Source organism: Crocodylus siamensis, chromosome 10 (genome assembly GCF_052110815.1).
Source record: "Crocodylus siamensis isolate JL-2025a chromosome 10, ASM5211081v1, whole genome shotgun sequence".
NCBI classification, from domain to species: domain Eukaryota; kingdom Metazoa; phylum Chordata; order Crocodylia; family Crocodylidae; genus Crocodylus; species Crocodylus siamensis.
The window spans coordinates 46,269,753-46,289,819 of record NC_143404.1 but is presented as its reverse complement, the minus strand read 5'-3'; the positions used below and the strand labels follow the sequence as shown (position 1 = coordinate 46,289,819).

At 42.4% G+C, this 20,067-nt stretch overlaps 1 protein-coding gene across 5 annotated transcripts in view; it reads right to left on the bottom strand.

The window, feature by feature from the left end:
- CBFA2T2 (CBFA2/RUNX1 partner transcriptional co-repressor 2) overlaps positions 1 to 20,067 on the bottom strand; it is a 123,037-nt gene that overhangs the window by 49,918 nt on the left and 53,052 nt on the right. Inside the window, exon 1 of one of the 5 annotated variants that reach the window (XM_090064433.1) lies at positions 19,400 to 19,559. The exons of the other annotated variants lie outside the window; for them this stretch is intronic. The gene's annotated coding sequence lies outside the window, so the exon portion shown is untranslated. Of the gene's footprint in view, positions 1 to 19,399; positions 19,560 to 20,067 lie in introns of those variants that run through there. 5 annotated transcript variants of the gene reach the window in all.

The following is a 20,067-nucleotide window of genomic DNA, read 5'->3' as shown; positions in this document are numbered from 1 at the left end:
GAGCTCTCAAATTTCTGTGTTGATCACCCTCCATTTGGCTTGGAGAGCATTCTAATACAGGTTTCCCACTGACTGTCCCCTTACTCCAGCTTCTGGATGGTGCCTGTATGTGTACATAAAGTAGCTTCCTTTATATGAATCCTGTCTAAGAGGTCAGGTCATGGAGGGTCTTTTTCATATGCTGGCGTATTTTTAGCCTCTGAATCCAAGTGATGCTTAGCTTCTTTTGCTTAGTGTGCCATTTTGTGGAATACCAGCTGATGCTTGGAGCAAACCTGCCTACCTAGGGAGCACCACTGGTCCTGCAGCTGACCATACATCTGTCAGATCCTGTTTACTTCCCTGAAGATTTTCAGGTAGAAGCACAAGTCACTGGTATAAACATACACTACAGGGAGCATTTGCAGCAGGCCTACAGCTTTACCCTACAAGAAACCACCTTGAGTATGAGTGTTGCTACAGACACACCCTGAAGTCCAGTAGTGCAGCACAGGGCTGTCACTATGATGTTTCAGATACCATGCATGTCAAATACCTTGTTTAGCATCACTTAAGTACGTTTTGTTAGAAGATGATTACATTTACACTGCTGCTTTCCACTGGATGGATCAGCTTGTCTGCAACAGAGTTGCTATCTAGTGACAAGATGAAAGAAGATTTAGGGCAGCAGCATTATGACCAGATGCACTTCTGAAATGGAAGATTCCAAAATTCTGCTCTCCTTTTGGAAAACATATGGCACAGAAGTAAGGCTGGCATCTGAGCACAGGGAGCAAGTGCAGCTGCTGAATACACTGAAAAATTTCTTTTCAATTACTTTACATTAATGTTTTAAAACTAAATTAAAAAATAAGCAAATAATATTGAGCACATGCTGGACGATCTTAACTTCTGGCCTCTCTGGCTGGTTCTGCTAATCCAGTGTGATTTGGGGCAAATCACACTTGTTTCTCCCCACCTGTTCCCTCATTTATGAAACTAATCCAATGACGCTCCTCCTATACCACACATTCAAGTCCAAGCACCCAACCTTATCTCAGTTCTCATAAACAGAGGGGATCTCTTAAGGCAGATAATACCCCTGCAGGACTTTATACACCACAAACATACTTTGAACTCTACACAAATACCAACAAGAGCAAGGACAGATATCCAAAAACTGACAAAACGGCTCCTGGCTGCCAACACACCCAGTCTAGGGTGTGCCTTCCAGGTGAACCTAAGCTGTGCTTTCCAGGTGATCCAAAGTAAAACATCTTGAAGTAACAGTCTGGAGTCATTAATATTACAGAATTGTGGCAAGGCCTACATTTGGCAGAAGCAGTTACACAAAATACAAAAGAGACTTTTTTTTTTTAGTCCCTAATGTCCTGAAGTCCAAGAGCTGCTAGAGAGATCAACACCTGCTTTCTTCAAAAAGGGTCCCTCAAAAACCCTGGGAAGTAGTAGGACCAAGCACCCTAAGCTGCAAGCAACATCTCTATGTGGAGTTCAAGCAAACTTCTTCATATCCCAGGCTCGGTCAGACTCCTAGTCCTTTGCACCACACAGCTTGTTTGAAAAAAGAAACTAGAGCTGCATGTATACCTACATAGGTCGAGTGTAATCTGAGATCAGTAATGTACGTGGTCACCCATGGAAAGTACAGACAGTTAAAAAAAAAAAAAAAAAAAAAAAAAAAGAGTAGAAGAGGATAAAAAACAATCCAAGACTTGTTAGAGAAGAATATATTTCAGGGCCGTTCTAGCTTACTTTAAAAAGAGATGCAACAAATTCAACATACAAGTCTGGCAAATCACTGGAAGGCCTGAGAGCAGAAATTTTACCTGTTAACTGAGGGCAAGACAAGGATATTTGAAGCCAGAGACTTCAAACAGGGTTTTAAGAAACCTGATTTTGGCAGAAACCAAGCAGTCATTATACACTGCAAACTAAAAAACATTGCTGAATAGCAGTCAGACCTGTGCAATCCTGGATTTCTTCCAGAAGTGAGAAATCTGTTTGAGCATGTGAAGCTCTGAGGACAAACAAGGTTATGAGGAATGGTGGGTCCTAACAGGTCTGGCAGACATGTATTCACCAAGAGGCAAATTATTGCTAAGCCAGTTATTCCAGGAACAAAATTAGAGATAATATATTAAATTGGTCTCAAATACAGGACTGAAACCGTCCCTTTCAACAGCACAAGAGCTATTAAAATTTGCCCAACTACATGGTTAACCAGGCTGACTATATGGAAATACCAGAAATCCGAGACATTATCCCCCATCCCGCAACTCCTGGCCAGATTGCGCCTGAAGGCCCTGCATTTCCGGGACACCCATTATAAGTCCTAACAGCCAGTTGGCCAAGCCAGGACCAGCCTCTGAAATCCAGGATTGTCCTGGCTAAAAAGGAACACACGGTGACCCTATAAATAACCAAACACAAGGACATTTATAAAAGCAATTAACTATCCTCAGAGGAAAGAAGAATGAGTATGGGATTCTTTAAATGATGACCCCAGTGAGTAAAATACAGACAGCAGTTTAGGGTGGTATTCCAGAAGCACGAGGCACATATTCAGAGATTAAATTAACAAGAAACACAGATTAGTTGTAAAGCACAGAACCACTGAACAAGTCAAATTTCATTAACACAGACCAAAAATGGATCATCACAACTGTTTTTTGGAATGGAAAATAAAGCCATGTTTTCCACAAAGGTCCTGGGTCAAACCACAGACTCAAAAGAAGCAACGACAATAGAATGAATAGGAGAAAAAAAATGTTTCTAGAGACACCCCAGTTCTCCAAAGAAAGAAAATTAATACTGGTTGAAAGTTTTCAAAATATAAAGAAAAGTCCAAAGAGCAATCACATTTTCCTGGCTAGAGTGTAAAGATTAGGAAAAAGTCCATATAGGTCAGATTTGTTTGCCAATGCATACGTCTCCCAAGTGAAGTGGTGGAAGTCCCATCAGAAACAATATAAAACCCAGCTCTAAAAACTTGGTTCAGAACAATCCATCAGTGGTGATGGGTTCAAGTAGCAGAAGGACAGGCCTTCTCTATTTCCATTATTCACAATTACCTACAAATGCCAGGCATTTTAATTCATCACCATTTAAGTGGCACATTACTGTCCCTCACCTTATGAACAGCCGTGACTGATGTTGTCACCATTAATCACATTCCACTTGTGCTCCTTATCTTAGCACCAGACTTGCTACCCTGTCAATTTGCCTATGTATCCAAGGCTGACTAATCATAATTCATGTTCATTCTCTTTGGAGAAAGTGCCTGGTTCACTTTGGGAGCTAAGTACATTAACTGCTGTGTGGCTAATATTCCCTTCTGATCAATGACATGCCTAGGAGTTTTGCCAAGATGATAATTCGTCCTGTCAAAGACATTTCACTTATCACCATATAAATTGCCCTCTCCCTCATCCCAACACAATCAGCATGTAGAAGCACTCCAGAATCCTGCTGAGTTGAAGTCTCTGATGGAACCTGAACAGGAATGCACTTAAGGTCAACTTTTTTAAGGTATTTAGATGATTAACAATGTCCATAAGCACTGAAAAACTATTAAAAACCTATTCCTTAATGCAGTGCACTAAGACTCCCTGGGCTTGATTCTCCTGCAGAACTCAGAAACAGTGGAGAATGAGGGCTGGCCTAACAAGTAGCAGACTGCAGCTCACTATTTTTCAGCTTCTTCAGGTACCTTGCATCACCAGAGAAATGGTTACTACAGGAACCTGTTCTGCCGCTTTCTTTCCAACATACCTATTCCCTGTCCTAAGAACACCACCCCTTACATAGCAAAAGTGTTTCATAGATTTCATAGACATTAGGGCTGGAAGGGACCTCGGGAGATCATCAAGTCCAGCCCCCTGCCCAAAGGGCAGGAAGTCAGCTGGGGTCATAGGATCCCAGCAAGATAAGCATCCAATTTACTCTTGAAGGTGTTCAATGTAGGCGCTTGAACCACCTCCGCTGGCAGACTGTTCCAGACCTTGGGGGCTCGGACAGTAAAGAAATTCTTCCTTATGTCCAGCCTGAAACGGTCTTGCAGGAGTTTGTGACCGTTCGACCTCGTCATCCCTTGGGGCGCTCTGGTGAACAAACGTTCCCCCAGATCCTGGTGGTCACCCTTGATAAACTTATAGGTGGCCATCAGATCACCCCTGAGCCTGCGCTTTTCCAGGCTAAAGAGTCCCATGGCTCTCAGCCTGTCATTGTAAGATCTGTTTTCCTGACCTCTGATCATGCGCGTGGCCCTCCGCTGGACTCTCTCAAGCTTCTCCACATCCTTTTTGAGTTGTGAAGCCCAAAACTGGACGCAGTACTCCAGCTGCGGCCTCACCAAGGCCAAGGCAAGGGGAGGATGACGTCCCGGGATTTGCTAGAGAAGCATCTATGGATGCAAGCCAGTGTTTTGGTTGCTTTACTAGCTGCAGCATCGCATTGGAGGCTCATGTTCATCTTGTGGTCAATGATGACCCCCAAGTCTCTTTCTTCTGTAGTGCTATCCAACGTAGCACTGCCGAGCCCATAAGGATGCTGCAGGTTTCTCCTCCCAAGGTGGAGAACCTTACATTTTTCGGTGTTAAACACCATCAGGTTCTTGTCCGCCCATTTCCTGAGCTTGTCCACGTCAGCCTGGATCACCCGCCTATCTTCTGGAGTGGATGCTTTGCCCCAAAGTTTGGTGTCATCGCCGAACTTGGTCAGCCCACTCCTGACTCAATGTCCACATCATTAATGAAGATGTTGAACAGGATGGGTCCCAGGACAGAGCCTTGAGGGACCCCACTGGTCACAGGGCACCACGATGAGTGACTCCCATCAATTACAACCCTCTGGGTCTTACCATGGAGCCAGTTTCCCAGCCAGCAGATCGTGGTGGAACCAAGGCCACAATTGGCCAGTTTGGCCAAGAGGTGATCATGGGATACCAGATCAAAGGCTTTTTTGAAGTCAAGATATATAACATCCATCTCTTCTCCCTTGTCCAGGTGATAGGTCACCTGGTCATAGAAGGAAATGAGATTGGTCAAACAAGACCTACCCGCAACAAATCCGTGCTGGCTGTCCCTTAGAGTGTTAGCCTGGGCCAGTCCATCAAGGATGGCCTCCTTAATAAACTTTTCTAAGATCTTCCCCAGGATAGAAGTCAGGCTAATGGGCCTGTAGTTAGCCGGATCCAGTCTCCTCCCTTTCTTGAAGATAGGCACCACACTGGCCTTCTTCCAGTCTTCGGGCACTACAGCAGAGCGCCAGGAGTTTTCAAAGATCCGTGCCAGGGGCTGGGCTATGACGCTTGCCAGCTCCTTGAGTACCCTGGGGTGCAGATTGTCAGGGCCGGCTGACTTGACGGTATCCAGCTTCTCAAGGTGTTCCTTCACGAGGTCAGCATTTATGGAGGGTAGGGGATCCCCATCACCCGGCTCTCCCTGTCCCATAGCAGGCATGGGCATCCCATGGGACTGAATGAAAGACTGACGCAAAGTACCTATTTAATAGGTTGGCTTTTTCCTGGGCACCAGTTGTCAGTTGCCCCATCTGGTTTAGCAGGGGTCCAACATTGCCCTTGCTTTTCCTCCGGCTCCCCACATATCTGAAAAAGGACTTTTTGTTGTCCTTGATGCCTGAAGCTAGTTAAAGTTCAGTTGCAGCCTTGGCTTTCCTGGTTTGCTCCCTGCAGGACCGGACCAGTGCAGAATAATTCTCCTTGGAGGTGAATCCCGTCCTCCATCCTTTGTAGGCTTTCCTTTTTAGCCGCAGGAGGTTCGCTAGGTCCCTAGAGAGCTAGGAGGGCTGCTGTGCCTTCTTGCTGCCTTTCCTCCATGTTGGAATAGATTTAGCTTGTGCATTGAGGATCACTTCCTTGAACTCCCATCTCCCTGGGGTCATGGTCCCTGAGGACCTGACCGACAAGCCTCCTGAGCTTGTCAAAGTCGGCTTTTCTGAAGTCAAGGACTTCTGTGTTGCTGACTGACTTGCCAGCTTTACGGCGGATGGTGAAGGTTATCAGCTCGTGGTTGCCGTCACCCAGCTTCCCATCGATCACTAGGTCACCGATTAGGTTGTCCCCCGTAGCCAGTACCAGGTCAAGCAGCGCTTTGCCTCTTGTTGGCCCATAGACTTCTTGAGTCAGGTAGAGGTCATCCACGCACGAGAGAAAGCTTTGCAACCGCTCGGATTTTGCTGAGTGATCTTCCCACAAGATGTCCGGGTAATTGAAGTCACCCATGACAACCAAGGTCCTGGAGCAAGCGGCCTCAGTCAGTTCCCAGGCGAACTCCTGGTCAAGCTCAGGACTTTGAGTGGGAGGTCTGTAGTAGACTCCCACCGTTGTGTCCCCTGTGCCGTTTTCCCCACGAATTTTTACCCGGAGGGTCTCTAGCTGTCCATGCTGGTCGCCAACATCAGCTTGCAGGGACATGTAGCTTTCCTTCAGACAGAGTGCTACACCCCCGCCCCTTTTGTCAACACGATCCCTCCTGTACAGGGTATAGCCCTCTATACCCGTGGTCCAGTCATGGGTGGAGTCCCACCAGGTCTCCGTTATCCCAATGACTTCATAATTCTTTGCACTGAGCAGGAGGACAAGCTCTGCCTGCTTGTTACCCAGGCTCCTGGCATTAGTGTACAGGCAGGCAAGTGTGCCCTTAGGGGCTCTTGCCTTGCCCACAGATTGTACCAGGGCTGGGGCAGGGGTGGGCTCCCTTAAGTGCCTTGGGCTGCTGGCTTTGCAAGAGTCACTCAGCGGGCCAGCAGTGGCAGTAGTCCCCCCATTCCCCAGCGGGCTTAGTTTAAAGCCTGGTGCAGCAGGTCAGCCAGCCTGGCTGAGAAGAGCCTCCTCCCCAGGGGACAGAGGTGGAGGCCATCTCTTCCCAGCAGCTCGCTGCCTCTCTCGCCAAAGAGCGGGCTGTGGTCATGGAAGCCAAAGCCTTCCCGATGACACCAGCTCCGCAGTCTTTGGTTCACTGCGTGGATCCTCCTCTCCCTCCTCAGCCCATAGCCCAAGGAGGATTGACGAAAACACCACCTGAGCTCCCAGACCCCTAAGCCCCGCTCCCAACTCCCTGTTCCTGTGCAGGAGGTGGTAGAGTTTCCACCAACAGGGGCTACCCTATGTGGAGGAGTGGGGAGCAAGAGATACTCCACAGGCAACTTCTGGCTACTTCTAGTTGTTTCATTGCTGCATGAGCAATGCAGTACTTTACTTAATAGCTCAGAGAATCTGGCCCTGTGGCTCTAAGTATATATTGAGCAACTACAGCAGCTTTATTAAACTTGTTTGTTAAGCCCACATTGAAAGGTGAGGCCACCGGATTTATATTTAAAAACTGGAAGCATTGTCAGAGACAGAAAAACAGAGAGAAGCCCTTTCTTCCAATTCCAGTAAGCACACTAGCCCTGAACAGCTTGTGAGGGACAAAGGCTCCAGCTTCAGTGTTAAAAAAGTCAGAGCCAAAACCAGGTTTTCAAAAAGTGGAGCTAAAGGCACTAAAAAAGCCAAGTCTGTTTGAAAGGCCACATTTTTCCCCTTTGGCCGCAGCACAATCTATGAAGTGATACCTATATATTTATTCTAACGATGCATCAGTGAGGCACAGACGCATCTGTGCCTGGGCACAGGTGAGACTTATCACAATCATGTAAGTGTAGAATGTCTTTCAATTACATTCACCAGACCATTAGGCGAATTAGATTTACATACGAGAAGATAACTAGAAAGGTCCTCCCCCCCCACCGCCACCAAAAGAGACCTTTAAGAATAATAGATTTTATTGTATACACAAGACTTAGACTAACTGCTGGTCTTTTGGATAGAGGTGGATAATCATCTTGATATTCAAAACCAGGTTACAGTTATTGCTTACATTTCTCTTTGTTTTTCTTTAATACAGAATTACAGGCCAATAAAATAGGCACTGCTTCAGTCTACCTACCAACCCTGAAATAGTCACGTGACTGGGGGTATAATGGCAGGATTTGTATCTTCTTCACAACACAGCTGATTCTAGATCAAAATATTACTTACCAAAAGGAATTTCAACCCATCCAACCAGATTCTACTCATTTCACCACTTACAATCCAACCCAGGTAAGGCTGAATAAGCTACAGCTTCTGCTCCTTGTGACTATCTGCAGAATTGTTTGCTAAGGTCTGATGAGTTACACCTGTGCAAACTCACTGAAGGCACTGAGTTTACACAAGTGTCAATGAGGGCATAAATCTGAAAACAACAGGATTATACAGGTGCTGCTGAAGTGTTAATTTTGTCTGCAGCAACTTGATTACTGGTGATAGTTTGCAAAATGGAGAAAACCCAGCTCCTGTCTCAGAACATCCACAGGCCTTGTCAACTGGGGACATTTGCTCTGCTAACCTCTTGAGGCAACACAGAACCTTGTGATGTCTTTTTTACAGACGCTTTCTATAGAAGAAATATATTTCAAATACACCATGCACTAAACTGGGTGACGGTGTTTGAGGCATAGAGACAGAATAACTATTAACAGCTAAATTTCTGTTCTTATTACGAGAGCATCTCTAGCAAGAACTCACAGTACTGGTAATGTACATTGAAAGCTTTCTGCAGATGACATGCTAATTCAAGAATGATACTAATGGATTAAATATTTGTTTTCTAAGTCAGCTCAAAAAAGGGCACCAAGGATCCTCCGCCATTTCGGAAACTTTCATTCCCTTGTGCCTCCTATTGGTTTAGTGAATACCATTTTACATTTCTGTTCACTTAAGTGTAGAGTTCATATAGCAATAGAGCCACATGGATTCCTCCCCCCTTCCCTCACATTACTAATTAATCCCTTTCTTAAGAAGCCATGCAAAAATACTTTGCATGTGCTGTTTCTAACAAGAGATTTTTACAATCCATGAAAACAAAAAATCTTACATTTTATTCCTTCCTGATCCACATACTTCCCTCTAAAGAGGGAATGCTATTTTCCTAATTACTGTAATTACTGACATTTAGAAAATGGAGATGCTGCTCCAACCCTCCCACCCCAAAGTATCTGAAACCAACAATTATTTATATGAGGGTGAAAGACAGTGGCCCGGGTGGAGTCTCTGTAAGAAACAAAGATGGTTAAGTTGGTAGAAAACAGGAGGTTTCTAAATGCAGGTAAGGTTAAGAAACAACACAGCAGCAAGATCAGAAGGTTATACCAACAGCAGTGAGAAGGTGACTGAAATAATCCCCATCTCATTTGCTACTGAAAAGAACATGTGGATTTTAGAACAGTGACATCAGGTAAAGCAGCTTCTTTTGAAAAAGAGTGATACAGTAAGTAAGGCACCTTCCCTCTCACCAGCACGCTCAGTAAACACCATATGGTCTGTTAATTTAATTAGGGAGAAGAAACCCCCTAAGTTCAGTATTTGACTTTGTAGGTTTAATAGAAGTGTGAAGAAAGTTGCTAGAGATATTCTGAAAGGTCGTCTTACCATCCTTGTGTACATTCCAAACTCATTTTCTAAACTCCAACGTTTTATCCTTCAAGATTCAGAATACTTACTACTGAACCCTTAAAAAGTCTGCCCTGTCAAAACCAACTGGGTGCAGTGTTTAATGAGTTGGCTACATTTCCACCATTCAGATAAAAAGAAATCTCCATTGTATGGGTTTTAAAGCCAGAAACTGGCCAGCAAATCTAAAAAAAAATCCAAAGAGGTTTCAGCGATAAACACAGAAGCTAGAAATATCTTTCATTTTACCCTATGAGGAACTACATACTTAAACTCATCTGCCAAAGACAGAATGATCTTGGAGAAGTAAGTACATGAAATAAATGTCCCAAAGACTGGCATTGAGGCCTCATCATTTCATCACCAAATTATTCTTTTACCTGTTGTTGTTATTAATTCTCTGTACAACTGTAGTACCTGTGACTGTCATGGTCCAAGACCATGTCCATTATTCTGAGGAACGAACAAACAGAACAAAAAGGTGGCTGAAACAACCGCTTTCACGGAGATCACTCTGTCCCAACCAGGGATGCCACTGCACCATCTCTTCAGGATAATAATAATGCCCGTTTCTGTCTAATCAGAAAAAAATGTGCAAAAGGTGCCTTTGCCTTACTGGGCCATTCTTCTCTTTGGATTAGATGTTCTGGTGAGCAATGGAAGGGAATGCTAATTAGTTTCTTTGATATGAGAAGAAAGCACTTCTGGTGAGCTGAGCACCCCTGCCATCCTGACATGGCTCCTCTGCTTAGGGACATGCTACCCCAAGGGGATAAATAGGCTATTTCTAAATGCAATCTGAAACAGATAGGGATGGGAGATGAAGGGAATAATCTCTCCAAAGCTCCTTCTTCTTGATCATATCTGGATGGCTCCCTTATATCCTGAGGTAGAGGGTTATGAAGAACCTGTGACCTTTATTGGAACAATGCCCATGTTTTAGTGGGAATTCCCCTTTTCTTCTTTGCCAACACTTCATTGATTTGCCCACAGGGAATTTACTTTAAGCAAGAAGTTTTGGGCGTAAGGTTGCTTCTGCAGGCTGTTCACTGCTCATGAAATCCAGAAAAGCCTGGCTGGTCTCCACTAACATTTGAATTTTAAAATGACTTTATTTAGAGGGTGTGGAAAAATTCACTTATATTCTACTGCACGAGATTTTGGGAGGCGGCAACATGTTACAATAGCTGGAAATAAGGATGGGGGGAGTGTGCACCATAAACTGCTGCCACTCAACAACAGTACATCATTACGCCCTGAAGAATGTTTAACTGACTGCAGGGGGGAAAAGGACTGTAGCCCACTTACCCTTGAATAAACTCTTGAAAACGTGAGGGTTGCCCCTCTTTGAAACACATTAACCCCAGTTGGGAGTGGCTTAAGCAACCTTCCTCAAATGCAGATGTTGCTGGTGTTAAGGAATTGCCTGCACTGTCTCCTGTGTGACACCGCTGCTTTCTGCTGTTTATAATGGTTTTTGTTCCTAAGTTTCCAGAAAAGTCCCTGAGCTGACTGGCTTCCTCAGTAGTTAATCTGGGCTGAGCCCCAGGTGGATGTTTGGCCCTATTCCTATGAAGGCACCACAAAGATGGACCTAGCCTGCCCCGTCTCTATGCGCCAGAGCTATTCCATCTCATCCCTGCCCATCCACCTCCTTCAGCTTCACCATTTTGCCCACTCTGACAGGAGGAGTAGAAGCACCAATCAGTGTCCCAAAAAAGCTAAACTCTCACAAAGATTAGATCCAAATCTTAAAAACTGTTAGGGGCCAAACTGAATAAAAGGTGACTGAATAAAAGGTGACTGCATGTAGCTTAAAAATAAGAAATCCAGATCTAAAAATGATGCGCAGAGGCTGTTATTTGTGTTTCTTTGGAGACGGACAATTCATGGTAATTCAACAGCAGGCCAGCTTGTACCAGGTTCAAAGACCAAATCTCCTTCAAAGCACCAGGGGAAAATAGGAAAGCCAATTGTTTGTTGGACACTGGAAGGAAATAAAAATGCAAACCTCAATCCTTTAATAAAGGAGGCAAGTAATATCAGCATTTTTAGAAACAGGCTGGCAATGGATCAGCACCTGGTCCACACCAGGGAAACTAATGAATTCCTAGTGAACCAAATTCTGTGAATTTAGAGGAATCCCTCCTGGTGTCATTGCCACTGGCCACACAGATATTGTGCAATTCTATGGCTTTCATTGGGCTTGCACTCCAAGTCTTACAATTTAATGTTGAGCCGGGGGGGGGGGGTTAAAATTAACTATTTAAAAAATAATAATAATAATAAAATTTGGATTTTTAAAATTTAAATCTGATTTTCAAATTGTATTTTTAAATTTTTTAAGATGCTTTTTAAAAACATATAAAGATAGTTTTAATTTAAGATATGTTAAAGCTCAAAAATATCATCTTGGAACGGGGTTTATAAAACTTTTAATTATATACTATTTGAGACAATATATCCACGTAACCTTTTCTTGAAGTCTTATAAATTAGTCACAACAGGCAATGGACTATATTAGGGGTTCAATCTTATGGGGTTCCCAGAGGCTCCTCTACAGATTAGTAAAGATTAAAGAAAACCACTCTACCTAATGGGACTCAGTGCTCAGTCTAGAAGATCCCATTAAGCATCTCTGTGGTACTTAGTTCCAGTTCTGAAACTGTGGTTTTGTGTCTCCAGAGATCACAGGCAAACAAGGTTCTTTGGGTGGATGCAGTATCTATTATTAGACCAACTAAATAGTTGGAAAAATTGTTCTTTGCAAGCTTTCCGTCAGAAACACCCTTCTTCAGGCATAGGGAGAAACTGGTGTTTCCAGAGGTAACATCCGTATTCACAGCAGTATATGGAGATGAGAGAGAACAGTCCTGATGATTACTCACCCATCAGCCCTACTGTCTCTCTGAAAATTTATATACACACAGTCAAGCCCTTACCTTTCTCTAAAAGTGCAAAGTTTCAAGAAGTGAAATGAATAAAGGATATCAAACAACAAGAATGCACTTCTAGTAGAACACAATGATTAAATAGAGGCTTCCTCACCAGTGATTTAAATTGATTTGATTTAAATCAAATCCACCCTGATGTTGAGGGTCTGTCAGCTGCCAAAAGAAGGAACAGGTAGACTGAGGAACTGGCAAATTTTTCCCAAGATCATAAACAAGTCAGCAGGACAGTTAGAACTAAAGCACAAAAGCTTCAACACCAGTCAGTAGTTAACCAGTAGCCCATGCTTTTATGTTAATGTAGTAGCATAGGGCATGTTCTTAATGCAAACTGCTCAGCTCTTCTGAGCAGTCACCTAAATTACATAATGTATGTTTAGGCACACAACATAGATAAGTAATAGCTAAGTGCTCCTATGTGTCTAGAAAAGCAAGATTTGTATGTGAGGTCCAGACAACTGCTTTGGAAAATTGGCCTTACAACTGATAAAGGCTGGGTTTCACAAAAACCTAAACAGCTTCTGTCTTCAATGAGCATCACACAGAAAGTGCATCTGTGCTTAAGCCATTTTATAAGTGGTGTCAATTTTCCCCACAGCAGCCTGCCACCCAAGGTGTAAGAGTTTATGCTGGATAGCTCTGCTATGTAAGTGATTTGAGGAATACTGCACTTCAGCTTAATTGGTTGGCCAAAAGTAGAGCGTGGAAAAGTATAATGCTACAGTTTGAGCAGACTTAGGTTCTACACAGTTACTGTAAGTATTGTGCCATACTGGAAACCTTGCATACATTTTCCTGTGGAAGCAGCAACCCATAAACCTGTAATTTACTTTTATCACGTGTAAAATTATATAGATGGAACTATAGAACAGTCATCTGTACTAATACTGCACTAAGTTCTTAAATGCCTTTTAATTCTGTTCTAGTTTAATTTGATTATGAAAACCTATTAATATAAAATAAACTGAACCCCTTTATTTAATACATTTGCTCCCTCACTGTTACCTTGGCTGATTTTAGTGACCACATAAATTGTCATCCATTCTGGCTACTGTTAAGTCTCCAAAGCCAATACAGCTCTATGAGAGAGCCAGCATTTAATTTCACTCTGGTTCATGCATCATCACAAAATGTTAGTTAACTGTGCTACAGCGCTGCCCAAGTATAACAGGGCAAGGAGTTCCCCTCCCCCTTTCCACACCACCCAGCAGGGTCTACAAGCCAAAGAGAATGATACATCTTGAATTCCCAATCCTAGCTGAAAAGGGCTGGCTGCTTAAAAACAAAACACCCCAACACAAAAATCAAACACTGAAGAAATATATAATTAGCATATTTAACCAAGGGTTACAGATATAAAAATGGGGAATCTATTATGTCCTTTTGTGGTAAAAATCACACACTGAATTGTTTAGATGAAAACAATTCTACATCTCCTCAGTCTTAAAATTAAGTTTTATTGAAAAGAGAGAGCTTTGCTCTCCACTTATGTATTTTTCAAAAAGTGTCTCTTTTGCTTCTCCCTCTAATTTGTGAAACTTATGAAATTAACAACCAACCTGTAAGAAACAGCAACATTTTTTCTCTTGTGGCCCACTAAGTTGCAGTCTGCTCATCTGGTTCATAGGTGTGATACAGTAATATGAGAGATGTTGGCTTAATAATTTACAGTAAAGATCATCCAAAGACCAGGAGAATTTGCCTGCTAGCTATAAGTCTCATCTCTGGTTATTTCAAAGATTTAATTTACTACCAATCATCCCTTGGCTGCTTTACATTTAAAGGCTGAGGAAGGAAGAGAATGGGGGGGCAGGGTGTAATTAGCTCTGCTTGTAAAATGTTCATCACAGTTGTAATACTGACTGGGATGTGAAGCCTATTGGGGGTCTAATAGATTTCAGGGTATTGTTCTTTGTAAGCAATAAAGCCCGTGTGTTGTGGGGGGGGGGGAAATCAATAAATGGATACTACGTCTCACTACAACCCCATATGGAAGTAATCAAGCACAAGGGTGGCAGCTGGGGCCAATAACAGTCACCTGCAGTTGAGAGACATGGGGGTTTTGGATAGGTTTTTAATGCTAATTTCCTTCAAAAACAATGAGCTAGAAAGAGCAGAGTAACAGACGAGGCTGGATGAATAGAGACCAGCCAGAACAATAGCTGCACCTGGTGTTAGGAGCAGAGAAACAGAGCCGGCACACGTCAACAGCGCGGAGCACATCTGTTACCCTCACAGTCCCTCATCCCACTGCCTAGTAGTACAAGGTCTTTAAACATTTGCAACTTGCAGCACAGCAACAGGTTTGAGTTTTTTCAAAGCTGCAGCATGCTCTGCACACTCCCTTCTTGTCCACACTTAAATTTAGGGAAATGACAGACAGCTATCAATACATTTGCCCTGAAACAGGAGCTATTCTTGGCATAGATGATTATTTAAGTTCCGTGGTCAGACTGGGATATCATTTGCAAGAAAACTGACAGATTTTTGGCTTTTCAGCCTCCACACTAACTGAAGAGAAATAGTAGGCTCTTAATAACTCTAGCACTTTGTAAGGTCTTCTGTCCAAAATCATGTCCCCAAATTGACTGTGAATTGCAAAAGGATGATTGTCACTTACATGAAAGGAGGCAGTCTGGATTTTGGCAGGGAATGTTAAAATCCAATATGCGCTGTTTTTAAAACTCAGGGTGTTTTCATAAATATCACTGCCCAAAATGAAGCAAAGGAGGTAATTACTTCATAAAGTCCTTGGAAATCTCTGGAGAGTTCTATAAAAATACCATGAATTAAGTGTCTTAACACTAGGAAGAAGATACCCAACTTATACATGGTGAAATTGATGGAATAAAGATCTTATAACCAAGGTCTTATAAAACATCTCTTACACCACCAGGAATTGACCCCAAACTTCCTAATTCCACACTTTATATACAAGATCATTGCTTCCCAGGTTCCTGCTATTACTTGCGAAAAGAAATGAAGATGGTTTCTTATTCAGGTCAGGAATCATCCCCAGAGCTTTTGGAAAAACATAGCAAAAGACACTTGAAATGAAAATTTTACCGTTCTCTGTATAAGATAAAGCTGTACTACTACCAAGGATCAGCACACCAATTTTGTTGGAAGGCAAGGTTCACTGAGTAGATGCAATATCTTTTATTAGACCAACTGAGTAGTTGGAAAAAAGTTCTTAGCAAGCTTTTGGGTGCAGTCACCCTTCTTTAGGCATAGGGAGTCTTTGCTGGTCTGAGATTTCAAGAAGTCTCCAAGGAGGCATAGCTACAACCAAAAATCCAGCAATTTTGTTGGAAATAATTTTATATTTGACCTTTGCAAAACAATAGACTATATACATATTAATGCAGAGTTAGTTTCGTTTAAGGTTGGTTTATGATCTAACCAGAGTTAAGTGAAGAAAAATCTTTACTTTTTTTTTTACATGGTAAAAGACCACAGGAGACAACACAATTCTCTCTACAGGTCAAATTTAAAATTATGTTCTAATGCAGCCTTTAAACTTGGTAACAAATACTCCTCTCCACTTATTCCCCCAGAGAGCCTGTTGCACTTTATTTGCCCGTTTAATAATATTATGGGGGTTATGTCTGCCTACCAATAAAATAAATATTTTTTGGCCAAATCACAGAAACTAGAGATGAAAAAGTCAACAGGTTATTCAGTTCATGCCTAAGCAGTGCAGGATTAGAAATCACAGTACTATCTACTAAAGGTGATTAAATGCAACATTGGGAGTTTCCATATTTCCAGTTGCCATGATTTCTGGATTATTTTTAGAACTGCCTATCTTGAAGACTTAGGCTGAATATCAGCAGTCAAGCACTGTTCTATTCTTCTTGTGCATTACCACCTGTAACAAAAGTTCAGTAGGCTAGATTAAGCTCTGAATGGCACAGGAACAACCACTCTGCCTGCCAGTGGGTACACACAGTCGGACTTAGTATACCAAGTCGGACTTAGTAAACAATTCTCCTGATGAGACACTAGAAGAAATCCAAGGAAACTCTCCTGGTGTTGTTGACTGTACAGCTAGGAGAATCAAACAGAAGAAGTTGGAGCCCAATCCAGAGCCTACTGAAATGTACGAGTCTTTCATTATAACGAAGGCTCTGAAGAAATCAGCAGACATGGCTCACAAATACAGCATGCAGGCCTGTGCAATAAGAGGTTCCCCTTAGCCAAATTCAGTATTCAGAGTAGAACTACACTTACAAATGTCTTATCTGGTGCCGTTTCAAATTGGCTATGCCTTCCCTCCTCTCCATATGAACACTGCTTCAGATATGAAATCCATATCCACAGTTAGCTCAAGCTTTTCTCTGCTCTGTTGCACCCCTTATTTGTAGTAACTTTGCTCCCACCTTTAGAGTTATCTTCTTCAGATCCTCTGTATTGGTTATCACATTTCTTTCAAACATCATTTACTCAAACAACTTGTGCTTACTTCTCATTACCTTTTCCTCTCAATTCAGCCCTCAGGTTGCTTAATTCTACATCATTTTCTAAATCCCCTCCAACTTGCCACTGCTCTGGTATACAGATGTCCAGAACCACCCCCCCGCCCCACATTCTGGCAAAGTCTCATTATGGTTATACACAGGGGAAGAGCAACTTTTTCTCAATTTAAATAGAAACAAACACATGATTCTGCCACAATAAATTGGAATAGCACTTTATATTGCAAGTGACTCTACTGACATTGACAAAACTACTCCCTGAACTAGCTACTATGCAGTATGTGTAAAGAAGACAGAATAAGATCCTTAAGAAACGTCCCAAAGGAGCATCTACCTGTGTATGATTCTACCTAATAGACCATTTGGAAAGATTTTCCCTTAGCCCAGATGAACTGTCCAATCTTCCTATAACTATGCTTATAATTCTGGACAATGTACAGGCATTAAAACAAACAAACAAACAAACAAACAAACCCCATTGTTGGATTGTATCCCTGTGATCTACAGACTCTCCCCCCCAGACATTGCCTGAATAACCCAAAACATCCTTGGGATCCATTAGTTTTCTGAAGAACTTGATGATGAAATTGGCAACTATGTAGCTTAATACTCGAATTATGTAGTCCTAATGTAGACAGAATTTCCATTACCTTAATCACAATTTCGTTTGCATAGTGACTGCAGGATCAAGAACCAGATATATTTAGCTAGCCTCACTGAATAGCACTGAGATCAGCCATTATAAGATGTCAACAACTTACAGAATTTGATAAAGTTATACATGTTCACCCTGGTACAAATAAAATGAGACACAAAAGGTCACTGTTAAGTATTGCATCCCCTTAGATGGCTTCCTTCATCCTGTTATAAACTTGGATTGCAACTGGCACAGGATTGCCCTGTATGCTGTCACACAGCTATCCCCTAACAAGGGCGGTGCTAGCAATGCAGGGGCAAACAGAAAGGCTTAGGTATGGTTGTGAGTGCAGTCATTTTCTATATGCTTTTCAACCTAGCACTGGGATGCAGGAAACAGCACAGCAGCTATCAAATGTCTGTAAACTCCAAGGGTAAAATAACATACAACTAGGAATAATGGAGTGGGACTGGGAATGGGGACTTTTAGTCTGAACAGCAAGAGTGACCTCTCTCCTGCCAGTGAGATCTTTCAGGCTCTAGAACAGTCTCCCAAGGGAAGCCCTGTCACTTAGCACATTTAGAACTAGCCTGGACAAAGTACTAGTAAGTACACAATAAGGAATAATCTTGCACTGGCATAGGGATTTAGTAGCCAGCCCAACAACTATCAACCAGCTATGATTCTGCAGCAAGATCTCCCCCGCCTTGAGCTTTCCAAACTTTGAGGGTAGATTTTGGCATATCTGCCACTTCTGGGCAGCATTTCACTGGTGTATACAGGGGGAACAAAATGGATTGCATGTGCAGCTGCTCAGGAGTTTAGTGCTGAAAAAGAGAGAGAGAGAGAGAGAGAAAAAGAGAGAGAGATAATCATTTTTAGTGGCATACACACCCATTCAGCCCCAGATCTAAGAGCTGGTTGGGTGCTTGTGGGTATGATTTTACAATGGCCTCTCTAGATAGAACAGAAACAGTTCAAAACTGCCAAACATTTTCTAAAAAAGAAAATAAAAAGCACGTTTAAGAGGCAAGTAAAATAATTAGGAATTACAGTACAATAAAATGGAATCCAAGGTACAGCAGACTAGTCATGCAATGAAAATCTTAACACAGGACTATGCATATTACTCTACTGCAAAACTGATTTGAGAGATTTAAATGCAAGTATCATCAGTAGCTGTGTTAAGAGTGTAAAGACAAAAAGGCAGCACTCAGACACAATGCAGAGAAGCAATGTGAAATGTATAACCAAGCATTAAAACTGAGAACCTTAGAGAGTTTATGAGGCTAATCCCTACAAATGGCCTCCTATTACAAGAAAGCACATTATATTTTAAACATAATTGTGCATACAAGAGAATAAGACGTGATATAACAAAAAACCCATATTGCATTAACAATCTCTCCTGCTTTCTCAGTTCCCATTTATCCAGAAAATGCTGAGTCCTAGCCTTCTATCCAGGAAAACCAAACCTTTCCATAGGAGCATAGAGGAGAGCAAAAGCTCTACTGCAGTGCTTTCAGAAATAGTTTAGTATTTTTTCAGCTGTATAATCCATGCATGAAGTCTACTCAGCTATTGAAGTTTTGACACAGCAGAACCACTGCAGTCAAATTGAGGTTGCTCAAGAGAGGGTGATGTTGCAAAGTACTGCATATGTGAATGTTCCCCCCCCCCCCCATACACCCCCTCTCTCACTACCCGTATTTGAGGTTAAATTGATCCCCACAACCTCAGGAAAATTATTCATCTTGCAAATCCAATACACAGAAAAGTAGCTTAAAACAATAGACAAAAATGCATGTTTTTAAAACAATCAAATTTAAAAAATATTGCTTACCCTAAATGCTGAGGTTACAACAATCCAGCTGCTGTCAAATACACCTATTTTCTTTGAAATATAAATGAAATGTTTTCTTTTTTTCTGCTCTTAATCTTCCAGCACAGCCTGCGACCAGCCTTCCTTCTCCTTTCATTAGCTGGACATGTGTCAGCTCCCTCACATCTGCGATTTCTCACTGACTAGAGCTGCCTGTCCGATTCCAGGGAAACACAGATGGATCCCAGATGGGAAGTCCTGCCAAACAGACCAGCTCTTTACCTTGCCAGAATACCCAGATACAGGCACACACCCTCCCAGCTCCCTGCCTCTTCTTCCCCCCCCAGCTCTGTTACCAGGGCTCCTTGCCAGCTGATGTCACTAAGTACACACCTACCAGTGACTCTCAGCCAGTCTGACATTAACTTGTTAAATACACGTAATTTATTTATGGCGGACAATAACAATGCTATTATGCTAAAGCCATCAACACTAGCCTCCAGCCAATAGGTGTTTCACAGGGTGAGGCATTACTGGATTATCAACTGGACTGTCCTCTCCAAAATCTTTGATTCCTTCATGCTGATGCAGGTCTTGTTTATACAGCGTGTGTGCTGTAAATCACTCTGGTAGGCAGCCTATAAGACTGGGGAAAACCTTTCTTTTAGCACTCAATTTAAAAAAAATGG